Here is a 16,058-nt window from a genome sequence, read left to right as displayed (position 1 = left end):
CTCCTGTCTGCTCCTGTCTGCTCCTGTCTGTCTCTCCTGTCTGCTCCTGTCTGCTCCTGTCTGCAGAGGGCGCAGTTCCACGTGCGTCCTGCGAGCGGCGCTGTGCACACGCCACAGAATCCTCCACTACAGGTCAAAGGTCACGAAATCAACAACGACAAAAGAAACGAAATGACCTGGTTTAGCTGGTTCTGGTTTAGACCTGGTTTTAGACCTGGTTTTACCCTGGTTTAGTCCTGGTTTAGTCCTGGTTTAGTAGACCTGGTTTAGACCTGGTTTAGACCTTTTAGTCCTGGTTTAGTCCTGGTTTAGTCCTGGTTTAGTCCTGGTTTTTTAGTCTGGTTTAGTTGGGTTTAGATCCTGGTTTAGACCTGAACCTGGTTTAGACCTGGTTTAGACCTGGTTTAGACCTGGTTTAGTTCTGGTTTAGTCCTGGTTTAGTTCTGGTTTAGACCTGGTTTAGACCTGGTAGACCTGGTTTAGACTGGTTTAGACTGGTTTAGACCTGGTTTAGTTTAGACCTGGTTTTAGTTCTGGTTTAGTTGGTCTAGTTCTGGTTTAGTCCTGGTTTAGTTCTGGTTTAGACTGGTTTAGTTCGTTTAGACCTGGTTTAGTTCTGGTTTAGACCTGGTTTAGTTCTGGTTAGACTGTTTAGTCTGGTTTAGTTCTGTTTACCTGTTTGGTTTAGTTGGTTTAGTCCTGGTTTAGACTGGTTTAGTTCTGGTTTAGACCTGGTTTAGACCTGGTTTAGACCTGGTTTAGTTTAACCTGGTTCTGGTTTAGACCTGGTTTAGTTCTGGTTTAGACCTGGTTTTAGTCCTGGTTTAGTCTGGTTTAGTCTGGTTAGTCTGGTTTAGTCCTGGCTTTAGTTCTGGTTTAGTCCTGGTTTAGTTCTGGTTTAGTCCTGGTTTAGTCCTGGTTTAGTTCTGGTTTAGACCTGGTTTAGTCCTGGTTTAGTCTGGTAGTTTAGTCCTGGTTTAGTCCTGGTTTAGTCCTGGTTGAGTCCTGGTTTAGTCCTGGTCTCTGATGCTGTTTCCATGGTGTCGCCCCCACACATATTAAACCGTTCAACATAAAGTATTTCTATAGCAACAACCAGGACTAAACCAGAACTAAACCAGGACTAAACCAGAACTAAACCAGGACTAAACCAGGTCAAAACTAAACCCAGAACTAAACCAGGACTAAAACCTAAACTAAACCAAACCAAACTAACCAGGACTAAACCAGGTCAAAACCAGGACTCAACCAGGACTAAATCCGGTCCCGGTGGTCGGGGTCGGGGTGCAGTAGTATTTACAGTACTGCAGTAGTGTACAGTAGTATTAGTACAGTATTAGGAGTATTAGCAGTATTCTTGTGGTACACAGAGGCTCAAGAGCAGATGTACACAACATCTGTCCTCTTATATAATACTGTATATGTACTACTACTACTACTACTGCATATGGATTACTACTACTACTACTACTACTACTGCATATGTACTACTACTACTACTACTACTGCATATGTACTACTACTACTACTACTGCATACTACTACTACTACTGCATATGTACTACTACTACTACTACTACTGCATATGTACTACTACTACTACTACTACTGCATATGTACTACTCTACTACTTACTACTACTACTGCATATACTGTATGTACTACTACTACTACTACTGCATATGTACTACTACTACTACTACTACTGCATATGTACTATTACTACTACTGTATATGTACTACTACTACTACTACTGCATATGTACTACTACTACTACTACTACTGCATATGTACTACTACTACTACTACTACTGCATATGTACTATTACTACTTACTGCATATACTACTACTACTACTGCATATTGTAACTACTACTACTACTACTACTACTACTACTACTGCATATGTACTACTACTACTTACTACTATGCATATGTACTTACTTACTACTACTACTACTGCATATGTACTACTACTACTACTACTACTGCATATGTACTACTACTACTACTACTACTGCATATGTACTACTACTACTACTACTACTGCATATGTACTACTACTACTACTACTGCATATGTACTACTACTACTACTACTGCATATGGACTACTACTACTACTACTACTACTACTACTGCATATGTACTACTACTACTACTACTACTACTACTACTACTACTACTACTACTACTGCATATGTACTACTACTACTACTACTACTACTGCATATGTACTACTACTACTACTACTGCATATGTACTACTACTACTACTACTGGCATATGTACTACTACTACTACTCTACTACTACTATACTGCATATGTACTACTACTACTACTGCATATGTACTACTACTACTACTACTACTGCATATGTACTACTACTACTACTATGCATATGTACTACTACTACTACTGCATATGTACTACTACTACTACTACTACTACTACTACTATGTACTACTACTACTACTACGCATACTGTACTACTACTACTACTACTACTAACTGCATATGTACTACTACTACTGCATATGTACTACTACTAATACTACTACTACTACTGCATATGTACTACTACTACTTCTGCATATGTACTACTACTACTACTACTGCATATGTACTACTACTACTACTGCATATGTACTACTACTACTACTGCATATGTACTACTACTACTGCTGCATATGTACTACTACTACTACTACTGCATATGTACTACTACTACTACTACTACTGCATATGTACTACTACTGCATATGTTCCACTACTACTACTACTGCATATGTACTACTACTACTACTACTACTGCTACTACTATACTACTGCATATGTTCCACTACTACTACTACTGCATATGTACTACTACTACTACTGCATATGTACTACTACTACTACTACTACTACTACTACTGCATATGTATACTACTACTACTACTGCATATGTACTACTACTACTACTACTACTACTGCATATGTACTACTACTACTACTGTATATGTACTACTACTACTACTACTGCATATGTACTACTACTACTACTACTACTGCATATGTACTACTACTACTACTGTATATGTACTACTACTACTACTGCATACTACTACTACTACTGCATAACTACTACTACTACTACTACTACTGCATATGTACTACTACTGCATATGTACTACTACTACTGCTACTACTGTACTACTACTACTACTGTACTACTACTTACTACTACTACTACTACTACTACTGCATATGTACTACTACTACTACTACTACTACTGCATATGTACTACTACTACTACTGCATATGTACTACTACTGCATATGTACTACTGCATATGTACTACTACTATACTACTACTACTACTGCATATGTACTACTACTACTACTACTGCATATGTACTACTACTACTACTGCATATGATACTACTACTACTACTGCATATGTACTACTACTACTACTACTACTGCATATGTACTACTACTACTACTGAATATGTACTACTACTACTGCATATGTACTACTACTACTACTGCATATGTACTACTACTGCATATATCCTACTACTACTACTGCATATGTACTACTACTACTGCATATGTACTACTACTACTACTGCATATGTACTACTACTACTACTGCATATGTACTATTACTACTGCTACTGCATATGTAGTACTACTACTGCATATGTACTACTACTACTACTGCATATGTACTACCACTACTACTACTGCACATGTACTACTACTACTATTGCATATGTACTACTACTACTACTGCATATGTACTACTACTACTACTACTACTACTACTACTGCATATGTACTACTACTACTACTGCATATGTACTACTACTACTGCATATGTACTACTACTACTACTGCATATGTACTACTACTACTACTACTACTACTACTGCATATGTACTACTACTACTACTACTACTACTACTGCATATGTACTACTACTACTACTACTGCATATGTACTACTACTACTACTACTACTGCATATGTACTACTACTACTGCATATGTACTACTACTACTCCTACTGCATATGTACTACTACTACTGCATATGTACTACTACTACTACTACTGCACATGTACTACTACTACTACTGCATATGTACTACTACTACTATTGCATATGTACTACTACTACTACTGCATACTTCTACTACTACTGCATATGTACTACTACTACTACTGCATATGTACTACTACTATTACTACTACTACTGCATATGTACTACTACTACTACTACTGCATATGTACTACTACTATGCATATGTACTACTACTGCATATGTACTACTACTGCATATGTACTACTACTACTACTGCATATGTACTACTACTACTACTACTACTGCATATGTACTACTACTGCATATGTACTACTACTACTACTACTACTACTACTGCACTTGTACTACTACTACTACTACTACTACTACTACTACTACTACTACTACTGCATATGTGTACTTCCTGACCAGCACCAGTAGAGGTCAGTAGGGGGTTTCTCCTTATAATAAACCAGGACTAAACCAGGTCTAAACCAGGACTAAACCGGTTTTAAACCATTACTAAACCAAGTCTGAACCAGGTCTGAACCAAGTCCGAACCAGAACTAAACCAGGACTAAACCAGGACTAAACCAGGTCTGAACCAGGACTAAACCAGGTCTGAACCAGGTCTGAACCAGGACTAAACCAGGACTAAACCAGGTCTAAACCAGGTCAAAACCAGGTCAAAACCAGGTCTAAACCAGGTCTAATCCAAGACTAAACCAGGTCTAAACCAGGTCTAATCCAGGACTAAACCAGGACTAAACCAGGACTAATCCAGGACTAAACCAGGTCAAAACCAGGTCAAAACCAGGACTAAACCAGGTCTAAACCAGGTCTAATCCAAGACTAAACCAGGTCTAAACCAGGTCTAAACCAGGTCTAATCCAGGACTAAACCAGGACTAAACCAGGACTAAACCAGGACTAAACCAGGACTAAACCAGGACTAAACCAGGACTAAACCAGGTCTGAACCAGGTCTGAACCAGAACTAAGTCAGGACTAAATCAGGACTAAACCCGGACTAAACCGGTTTTAAACCATTACTAAACCAAGTTTGAACCAGGTCTGAACCAAGTCCGAACCAGAACTAAACCAGGACTAAACCAGGTCTGAACCAGGACTAAACCAGGTCTGAACCAGGTCTGAACCAGGACTAAACCAGGACTAAACCAGGTCTAAACCAGGTCAAAACCAGGTCAAAACCAGGACTAAACCAGGTCTAAACCAGGTCTAATCCAAGACTAAACCAGGTCTAAACCAGGTCTAAACCAGGTCTAATCCAGGACTAAACCAGGATTAAACCAGGACTAATCCAGGACTAAACCAGGTCAAAACCAGGTCAAAACCAGGACTAAACCAGGTCTAAACCAGGTCTAATCCAAGACTAAACCAGGTCTAAACCAGGTCTAAACCAGGTCTAAACCAGGACTAAACCAGGTCTACTAACCAGGACTAAACCAGGACTAATCCAGGACTAAAACCAGGTCTAATCCAGGACTAAACCAGGTCTTAAACCAGGACTATCCAGGACTAAACCAGGTCTAAACCAGGTCTAATCCAGGACTAATCCAGGACTAAACCAGGTTTGTTTATTACATTTGTGAGGGGGGGTTGGGGGGGGGGGGGGGGGTCTGGCCGTGTGGGCGGGGTCCCCTGAGTGGGCGGGGTCACACGGGTCAGTGATGATGCGATGGCAGCAGAGGATTGTGGGAGACGCAGTTTAAAGGCCACATGACGCCTCCACACTCTGCATTAAACACATCCTCCCAGAACACTCCGATCTGAGACCAGAAACCAGGACTAAACCAGGTCTAAAACAGGTCTAAAACAGGTCTGAACCAGGTCTGAAACAGGTCTAAACCAGGACTAAAACAGGACTAAAACAGGTCTGAACCAGGACTAAACCAGGTCTAAAACAGGTCTAAAACAGGTCTAAAACAGGTCTGAACCAGGACTAAAACAGGACTAAAACAGGACTAAAACAGGTCTAAAACAGGTCTAAAACAGGTCTGAACCAGGACTAAAACAGGACTCTGAACCAGGACTAAACCAGGTCTAAAACAGGTCTAAAACAGGTCTAAAACAGGTCTGAACCAGGACTAAAACAGGACTAAAACAGGACTAAAACAGGTCTAAAACAGGTCTGAACCAGGACTTAAACAGGACTAAAACAGGACTAAAACAGGACTAAAACAGTACTAAACCAGGACTAAACCAGGACTAAAACAGGACTAAAACAGGTCTAAAACAGGTCTGAACCAGGACTAAACCAGGACTAAAACAGGATTACACCAGGACTGAAACAGGTCTAAAACTGTTCTAAAACAGGACTGAACCAGGACTAAAACAGGACTAAAACAGGTCTAAAACAGGTCTAAACCAGGACTTAAACAGGACTAAAACAGGACTAAACCAGGACTAAAACAGGACTAAAACAGGACTAAAACAGGTCCAAAACAGGTCTGAACCAGGACTAAAACAGGACTAAAACAGGACTAAACCAGGACTAAACCAGGTCTAAACCGGGTCTAAAGTGGGTCTAAACCAGGTCCAAAACCAGGACTAAACCAGGACTAAACCAAGTCTAAACCAGGTCTAAACCAGGACTAAATCAGGTCTAAAACAAGGTCTAAACCAGGTCTAAAAAAGGACTAGACCAGGACTAGACCAGGACTAAACCAGGACTAAACCAGGACTGAACGAGGACTAAACCAGGACTAAACCAGGTCTAAAACAGAACTAGACCAGGTCTTTTCTTGTGGATCAGTTTGTGAGTTTCCTGTGGAGGGGAGGTGATTGACAGCTGTCCATCATCAGCAGGGGGCGGGATAATGGCTCCTGAGGGACGGGTTCAGCCAATCACAGCGCAGCTTCGTGTCAGACCCCAGAGGACCAATCACAAGGTTCATGTATAATTCACCCCTGTACACGCCGGGACAGACCTGGACCAGACCTAGACCAGACCTGGAGACCTGGAGACCTGGATAGACCTGGACTAGACCTGGACCTGGACTGAGACCTGGACTGGACTAGACCTGGACCAGACCTGGAGACTACTGGACCTGACCTGGACTAGACCTGGACCAGACCTGGACTAGACCTGGACAGACCTGGACTACCTGGACTAGACCTGGACTAGACCTGGACTAGACCTGGACTACCTGGACTAGACCTGGACTACTACCTGGACTACACCTGGACTAGACCTGGACTACTGACCTGGACTAGACCTGGACTAGACTGGAGACCTGGACTGACTGGACTACACCTGGACTAGACCTGGACTAGACCTGGACTACACCTGGACCAGACCTGGACTAGACCTGGACTACTGACCTGGACTACCTGGACTCCTGGACCAGACCTGGACTAGACCTGGACCACCTGGACCTGGACTAGACCTGGACTAGACCTGGACTACACCTGGACTACTGGACCACCTGGACTGGACTACTGGACCTGACCTGGACCAGACCTGGACTAGACCTGGACCAGACCTGGACTAGACCTGGACCAGACCTGGACTACACCTGGACTACACCTGGACTACCTGGACTACACCTGGACCAGACCTGGACTAGACTGGACTACCTACTACCTGGACTGACCTGGACCTGGACTAGACCTGGACACACCTGGACTACACCTGGACTGGACTGGACTAGACCTGGACTACACCTGGACCACACCTGACTGGACTACACCTGGACTACACCTGGACTACACCTGGACTGGACTAGACCTGGACTAGACACCTGACCTGGACTACACCTGGACTACACTGACTAGACCTGGACCAGACCTGGACCAACCTGGACCTGGACTAGACCTGGACTAGGACCTGGACCTGGACCAGACCTGGACTAGACCTGGACTAGACCTGGACTACACCTGGACCAGACCTGGACCAACCTGGACTACACCTGACCTGGACCCCTGACCTGGACTAGACCTGGACTGGACTAGACCTGGACCAGACCTGGACCAGACCTGGACCACTGGACCACCAGACCTGGACTAGACCTGGACCAGACCTGGACTAGACCTGGACTAGACCTGGACTCGACCTGGACTACACCTGGACTACACCTGGACCAGACCTGGACTAGTCCTGGTTTAGTCCTGGTTTAGTCCTGGTTTAGTCCTGGTTTAGTCCTGGTTCAGTCCTGGTTTAGTCCTGGTTTAGTCCTGGTTTAGTCCTGGTTCAGTCCTGGTTTAGTCCTGGTTTAGTCCTGGTTTAGTCCTGGTTCAGTCTCAGCTCTTGGGAAGTTTTGTCACAATCACCAACACGATAAACCAGATCACAGACAAATACTCTTTAAAGTACTTTTACTTCAGTCACAGATTCTCTGAAGTACTTTTGTACTTTTACTTCAGCCATTTACTGGACCATGACTTTGGACTTCTACTGGAGTAATTTAACAAACCTGGTCTTAAACTGGGCCTAAACCTGGTCTAAATGTAGTCTCAAACTGGTTCTAAACCTGGTCTAAATGTGGTCTGAAACTGGTTCTAAACCTGGTCTAAATGTGGTCTAAATGTGGTCTGAAACTGGTTCTAAAACTGGTCTGAAGGTTGTCTAAAATTGGTCTCAAACTGGTTCTAAACCTGGTCTAAACGTGGTGTGAAACTGGTTCTAAACCTGGTCTAAATGTGGTCTGAAACTGGTTCTAAACCTGGTCTGAACGTTGTCTAAAATTGGTCACAAACTGGTTCTAAACCTGGTCTAAATGTGGTCTGAAACTGGTTCTAAACCTGGTCTAAATGTGGTCAGAAACTAGTTCTAAAGCTGGTCTAAATGTGGTCTAAATGTGGTCTGAAACTAGTTCCAAACCTGGGTCTACACAAAGTCTAAACCTGGTCTAAATGTGGTCTGAGACTGGTTCTAAACCTGGTCTAAATGTGGTCTGAGACTGGTTCCAAACCTGGTCTAAATGTGGTGTAAAAGTGGTGTGAAACTGGTTCTAAACCTGGTCTGAGAGTCTAAAGCGGTGTGAAACTGGTTCTAAACCTGGTCTGAGAGTCTAAAGCGGTGTGAAACTGGTTCTAAAGCTGGTCTGAGAGTCTAAAGCGGTGTGAAACTGGTTCTAAAGCTGGTCTGAGAGTCTAAAGCGGTGTGAAACTGATTCGAAACCTGGTCTGAGAGTCTAAAGCGGTGTGAAACTGGTTCTAAACCTGGTCTGAGAGTCTAAAACGGTGTGAAACTGGTTCGAAACCTGGTCTGAGAGTCTAAAGCGGTGTGAAACTGGTTCTAAACCTGGTCTGAGAGTCTAAAGCGGTGTGAAACTGGTTCTAAACCTGGTCTGAGAGTCTAAAGTGGTGTGAAACTGGTTCTAAACCTGGTCTGAGAGTCTAAAGCGGTGTGAAACTGGTTCTAAACCTGGTCTGAGAGTCTAAAAGCTGGTCTAAAGTGAAACTGGTTCGAAACCTGGTCTGAGAGTCTAAAGCGGCGTGAAACGGCGTGGTTCTAAACCTGGTCTGAGAGTCTAAAGTGGTGTGAAACTGGTTCTAATCCTGGTCTGAGAGTCTAAAGCGGTGTGAAACTGGTTCTAAAGCTGGTCTGAGAGTCTAAAGCGGTGTGAAACTGGTTCGAAACCTGGTCTGAGAGTCTAAAGCGGCGTGAAACTGGTTCGAAACCTGGTCTGAGAGTCTAAAGTGGTGTGAAACTGGTTCTAAACCTGGTCTGAGAGTCTAAAGTGGTGTGAAACTGGTTCTAAACCTGGTCTGAGAGTCTAAAGTGGTGTGAAACTGGTTCTAAACCTGGTCTGAGAGTCTAAAGTGGTCTGCGCGGATGTGTGGGCAGTGGTATAAATACAGAGCTGCGGCTGGTGCTGATGCTGAGGAGGCGGTTTCCATGGAGACGGCATCGCAGCATCCAGCCGTCCGTCAGTCGTCCCCGGCAACGGCCCGACACACGGACCGGATCCGAGACCGGACCAGGACTTATGTAACAGCCATGAATATTCAAACACCAGAGCATTCCATCACCTGAACCAGGACTAAACCAGGACTAAACCAGGTCTAAACCAGGACTAAACCAGGTCTAAACCAGGACTAAACCAGGACTAAACCAGGACTAAACCAGGACTAAACCAGGTCTAAAACCAGTAAACCAGGACTAAACCAGGAAACCAGGTCTAACCATAAACCAGGAACTAAACCAGGACCAGGTAAACCAGGTAAACCAGACTAAACCAGAAACTAAACCAGGACTAAACCAGGACTAAACTAAACCAGGTCTAAACCAGGACTAAACCAGGACTAAACCAGGACTAAACCAGGTAAACCAGGTAAACCAGGACTAAACCAGGTAAACCAGAACTAAACCAGGACTACTAAACCAGGGACTAAAACCAGGTCTAAACCAGGTCTAAACCAGGACTAAACCAGGACTAAACCAGGATAAACTAGGACTAAACTAAACCAGAACTAAACCAGGAACTAAACTAAACCAGGACTAAACCAGGACTAAACCAGGAACCAGGACTAAACCAGGAACTCTAAACCAGAAAACCAGAACTAAACCAGGACTAAACCAGGTCTAACTAAACCAGGACTAAACCAGGACTAAACCAGGACTAAACCAGGAACTAAACCAGACTAAACCAGGACTAAACCAGAACCAGAACTAAACCAACCAGGAACTAAACCAGGACTAAACCAGGAAACCAGGACTAAACCAGGTCTAAACCAGGACTAAACCAGGAACTAAACCAGGACTAAACCGGGACTAAACCAGGACTAAACCAGGACTAAACCAGGACTAACCACCAGGACTAAACCAGGACTAAACCAGGACTCTAAACCAGGACTAACCAGGACTACCAGGACTAAACTAAACCAGGACTAAACCAGGACTAAACCAGGTCTAAACTAAACCAGGACTAAACCCAGGACTAAACCAGGACTAAACCAGGACTAAACCAGGACTAAACCCAGGACTAAACCAGGTCTAAACCAGGACTAAACCAGGACTAAACCAGGACTAAACCAGGACTAAACCAGGTCTAAACTAAACCAGGACTAAACCAGAAACCAGGACTAAACCAGGACTAAACCAGGACTAAACAGGCTAAACCAGGACTAAACTAAACCAGGACTAAACCAGGTAAACTAAACCAGGACTAAACCAGGACTAAACGGACTAAACCAGGACTAAACCAGGACTAAACCCAGGACCAGTAAACCAGGACTAAACCAGACCCAGGACTAAACCAGGACTAAACCAGGTCTAAACTCAACCAGGGACCAGGACTAAACCAGGACTAAACCAGGAAACNGAACTAAACCAGGACTAAACCAGGAAGGTCTAAACCAGAAACTAAACAGGACTAAACCACTAAACCAGGACTAAACCAGGACTAAACCAGATAAACCAGGCCTAAACCAGGCAGAACTAAACCAGAACTAAACCAGGTCTAAACCAGGACTAAACCAGGACTAAACAGGACTAAACCAGGTCTAAACCAGAACTGAACCAGAACTAAACAGACTAAACCAGGACTAAACCAGGACTAAACCAGAACTAAACCAGAACTAAACCAGGACTAAACCAGGAACTAAACCAGGACTAAACCAGAACTAAACCAGAACTAAACCAGGACTAAACCAGGTCTAAACCAGGTCTAAACCAGAACTAAACCAGGACTAAACCAGGTCTAAACCAGGTCTAAACCAGAACTAAACCAGGACTAAACCAGAACTAAACCAGGACTAAACCAGGTCTAAACCAGGTCTAAACCAGAACTAAACCAGAACTAAACCAGGACTAAACCAGGTCTAAACCAGGTCTAAACCAGGACTAAACCAGGACTAAACTAGGACTAAACCAGACTAAACCAGGACTACTAAACCAGGACTAAACCAGGACTAAACCAGAACTAAACCAGGACTAAACCAGAACTAAACCAGAACTAAACCAGGACTAAACCAGGACTAAACCAGGACCTAAACCAGAACTAAACAGAACTAAACCAGGTCTAAACCAGGACTAAACCAGGACTAAACCAGGACTAAACCAGGTCTAAACCAGGACTAAACCAGGACTAAACCAGACTAACCAGGAAACCAGGACTAAACCAGGACTAAACCAGGACTAAACCAGGAACTAAACCAGGACTAAACCAGGACTAAACCAGGACTAAACCAGGACTAAACCAGGTCTAAACCAGGACTAAACCAGGACTAAACCAGGACTAAACCAGGACTAAACCAGGACTAAACAGGACTAAACCAGGTCTAAACAGGAACTAAACCAGGACTAAACCAGGACTAAACCAGGTCTAAACCAGGACTAAACCAGGTCTAAACCAGGACTAAACCAGGACTAAACCAGGACTAAACCAGGACTAAACCAGGAACTAAACCAGGTCTAAACCAGGACTAAACCAGGACTAAACCAGGACTAAACCAGGACTAAACCAGGACTAAACCAGGACTAAACCAGGTCTAAACCAGGACTAAACCAGAACTAAACCAGGAACTAAACCAGGAACTAAACCAGGACTAAACCAGGACTAAACCAGGTCTAAACCAGGACTAAACCAGGACTAAACCAGGACTAAACCAGGACTAAACCAGGTAACCAGAACTAAACAGGACTAAACCAGGACTAAACCAGAACTAAACCAGGACTAAACCATGACTAAACCAGGTCTAAACCAGGACTAAACCAGGACTAAACCAGGACTAAACCAGGACTAAACCAGAACTAAACCAGGACTAAACCAGGACTAAACCAGGTCTAAACCAGACTAACCAGGACTAAACCAGGTCTAAACCAGAACTAAACCAGGACTAAAGACTAAAACCAGGACTAAACTAAACAGGACTAAACCAGGACTAAACCAGGACTAAACCAGGACTAAACTAAACCAGGACTAAACCAGGTCTAAACCAGACTAAACCAGGACTAAAACTAAACCAGGACTAAACCAGTCTAAACCAGAACTAAACCAGAACTAAACCAGAACTAAACCAGGACTAAACCAGGACTAAACCAGGTCTAAACCAGGACTAAACCAGGACTAAACCAGAACTAAACCAGGACTAAACCAGACTAAACCAGTCTAAACCAGGACTAAACCAGAACTAAACCAGGACTAAACCAGGTCTAAACCAGGTCTAAACCAGGTCTAAACCAGGACTAAAGCAGGACTAAACCAGGACTAAACCAGGACTAAACCAGGTCTAAACCAGGTCTAAACCAGGACTAAACCAGGACTAAACCAGAACTAAACCAGGACTAAACCAGGTCTTTTATTTTAGTCCTGGTTTGTTGTGACACAAATAGTGTTTGTTTGAACTGTCAACAGAAAAGAGACAGGAGCAGACAGGAGCAGACAGGAGCAGACAGGAGCAGGAAGGAGCAGACAGGAGCAGACAGGAGCAGACGCAGACACAAGGAGCAGAGACAGGACAGACAGACAGGAGCAGACAGGAGCAGACAGGAGCAGACAGGAGCAGGACAGGAGCAGACAGGAGCAGGACAGGAGCAGACAGGAGCAGACAGGAGCAGACAGGAGCAGACAGGAGCAGACAGGAGCAGACAGGAGCAGACAGGAGCAGACAGGAGCAGACAGGAGCAGACAGGAGCAGACAGGAGCAGGAAGGAGCAGACAGGAGCAGACAGGAGCAGACAGGAGCAGGCAGGAGCAGACAGGAGCAGACAGGAGCAGACAGGAGCAGACAGGAGCAGACAGGAGAGCAGAAGGAGCAGAGACAGGAGAGCAGACAGGAGCAGACAGGAGCAGACAGAGCAGACAGAGAGCAGACAGGAGCAGCAGAGCAGACAGGAGCAGGAAGGAGCAGACAGGAGCAGACAGGAGCAGACAGGAGCAGACAGGAGCAGAGCAGGAAGGAGCAGACAGAGCAGACAGGAGCAGACAGCAGCAGAGCAGACAGAGCAGACAGACAGGAGCAGACAGGAGCAGACAGGGAGCAGACAGGAGCAGAAGAGCAGACAGGAGCAGACAGGAGCAGGCAGGAGCAGACAGGAGCAGACAGGAGCAGACAGGAGCAGAAGGAGCAGACAGGAGCAGAGCAGGAGCAGACAGAGCAGACAGGCAGCAGAGGCAGGAGCAGACAGGCAGGAGCAGACAGGAGCAGACAGGAGCAGACAGGAGCAGACAGGAGCAGACAGGGGAGATTTCTCTTCTCATGAAAAACTTTTACAACTTCATAAATTTGATACGAGTCAGAAGTGAAGAAACATGAAAGAAGAGAGGAAAGAAGGAAGGAAGGAAGGAAGGAAGGAAGGAGAGAAGGAAGGAAGGAAGGAGAGAAGAAAGGAAGGAGAGAAGGAAGGAAGGAAGGAGAGAAGGAAGGAAGGAAAGAAGGAAGGAAGGAGAGAAGGAGGGAGAGAAGAAAGGAGACAGGAGATAGAACGTAGCAGGTAGGACATAGGAAGTAGGAGATAAGAGGTAGGACATAGGACCTAGGACATAGGAAATAGTACATACAAGTCAGGTGGTAGGACGTAGGCAGGAAGTAGAAGGTATGAGATAGGAAACAGGAGGTAGGACATAGGATGTAAGATATAGGAGGTAGGGGATAGGAGGTAGGATATAGGAAGTAGGTCATAGGAGGTAGGGGATAGGCGATAGGAAAAACCTATATAGGTGGTAGGAGGTAGGATATAGGATGTAGGAGGTAGCATGTAGGACATTTATAGGTTTAGGTGAATAGGAGGTAGGATGTAGGATACAGGACGTAGGACATAGGCAGTAGGAGGTAGGATGTAGGACGTAGGATGTAGGAGGTTCAGTCCTGGTTCAGATCTGGTTCAGACCTGGTTCAGTCCTGGTTCAGTCCTGGTTCAGTCCTGGTCCAGTCCTGGTCCAGTCCTGGTCCAGTCCTGGTCCAGTCCTGGTCCAGTCCTGGTCCAGTCCTGGTCCAGTCCTGGTCCAGTCCTGGTTCAGACCTGGTTCAGACCTGGTCCAGTTCTTGGACTGTGGGCTGGTTGGTTTTTGGCTCTTGAACCAAACGTGGGACTCACCAAATGTTGGACAAAAACTCGTTTCATCAAAAGAAATTCAAATGTGTCACACCTCCAGACCCAGATCTGAAGAACCAGACCTCCTCACTCCTCCTCACTCCTCCTCCCTCCTCCTCAGACCTCCTCACTCCTCCTCACTCCTCCTCAGACCTCCTCACTCCTCCTCACACCTCCTCACTCCTCACTCCTCCTCAGACCTCCTCACTCCTCCTCAGACCTCCTCACTCCTCCTCACACCTCCTCACTCCTCCTCACTCCTCCTCAGACCTCCTCACACCTCCTCACTCCTCCTCAGACCTCCTCACACCTCCTCACACCTCCTCACTCCTCCTCCCTCACTCCTCCTCCTCACTCCTCCTCCTCACCTCCTCACTCCTCATCCTCCTCCTCCTCACTCCTCCTCACTCCTCCTCACCTCCTCTCCTCACACTCCTCCTCACACCTCCTCACTCCTCCTCACACCTCCTCACTCCTCCTCACACCTCCTCCTCTCCTCCTCCTCACCTCCTCACTCCTCCTCAGACCTCCTCACTCCTCCTCACACTCCTCCTCAGACCTCCTCACTCCTCCTCACACCTCCTCACTCCTCCTCACACCTCCTCACACCTCCTCACTCCTCCTCACTCCTCCTCACCTCCTCACTCCTCCTCACTCACCTCCTCACACCTCCTCACTCCTCCTCACACCTCCTCACTCCTCCTCACTCCTCCTCACTCCTCCTCACACCTCCTCAGACCTCCTCCTCCTCCTCCTCACTCCTCAGACCTCCTCAGACCTCCTCACTCCTCCTCACTCCTCCTCACACCTCCTCACTCCTCCTCCTCACTCCTCCTCAGACCTCCTCACTCCTCCTCAGACCTCCTCACTCCTCCTCACTCCTCCTCACACTCCTCCTCAGACCTCCTCACTCCTCCTCACTCCTCCTCCTCACTCCTCCTCAGACCTCCTCACTCCTCCTCACTCCTCCTCACTCTTGTTCTAATAA

The sequence above is a fragment of the Boleophthalmus pectinirostris genome, unplaced genomic scaffold (assembly GCF_026225935.1).
Source record: "Boleophthalmus pectinirostris isolate CB_2022bp ecotype Guang Dong unplaced genomic scaffold, ASM2622593v1 HiC_scaffold_23, whole genome shotgun sequence".
Taxonomy (NCBI): domain Eukaryota; kingdom Metazoa; phylum Chordata; class Actinopteri; order Gobiiformes; family Gobiidae; genus Boleophthalmus; species Boleophthalmus pectinirostris.
This window is presented reverse-complemented; position numbering follows the sequence as displayed.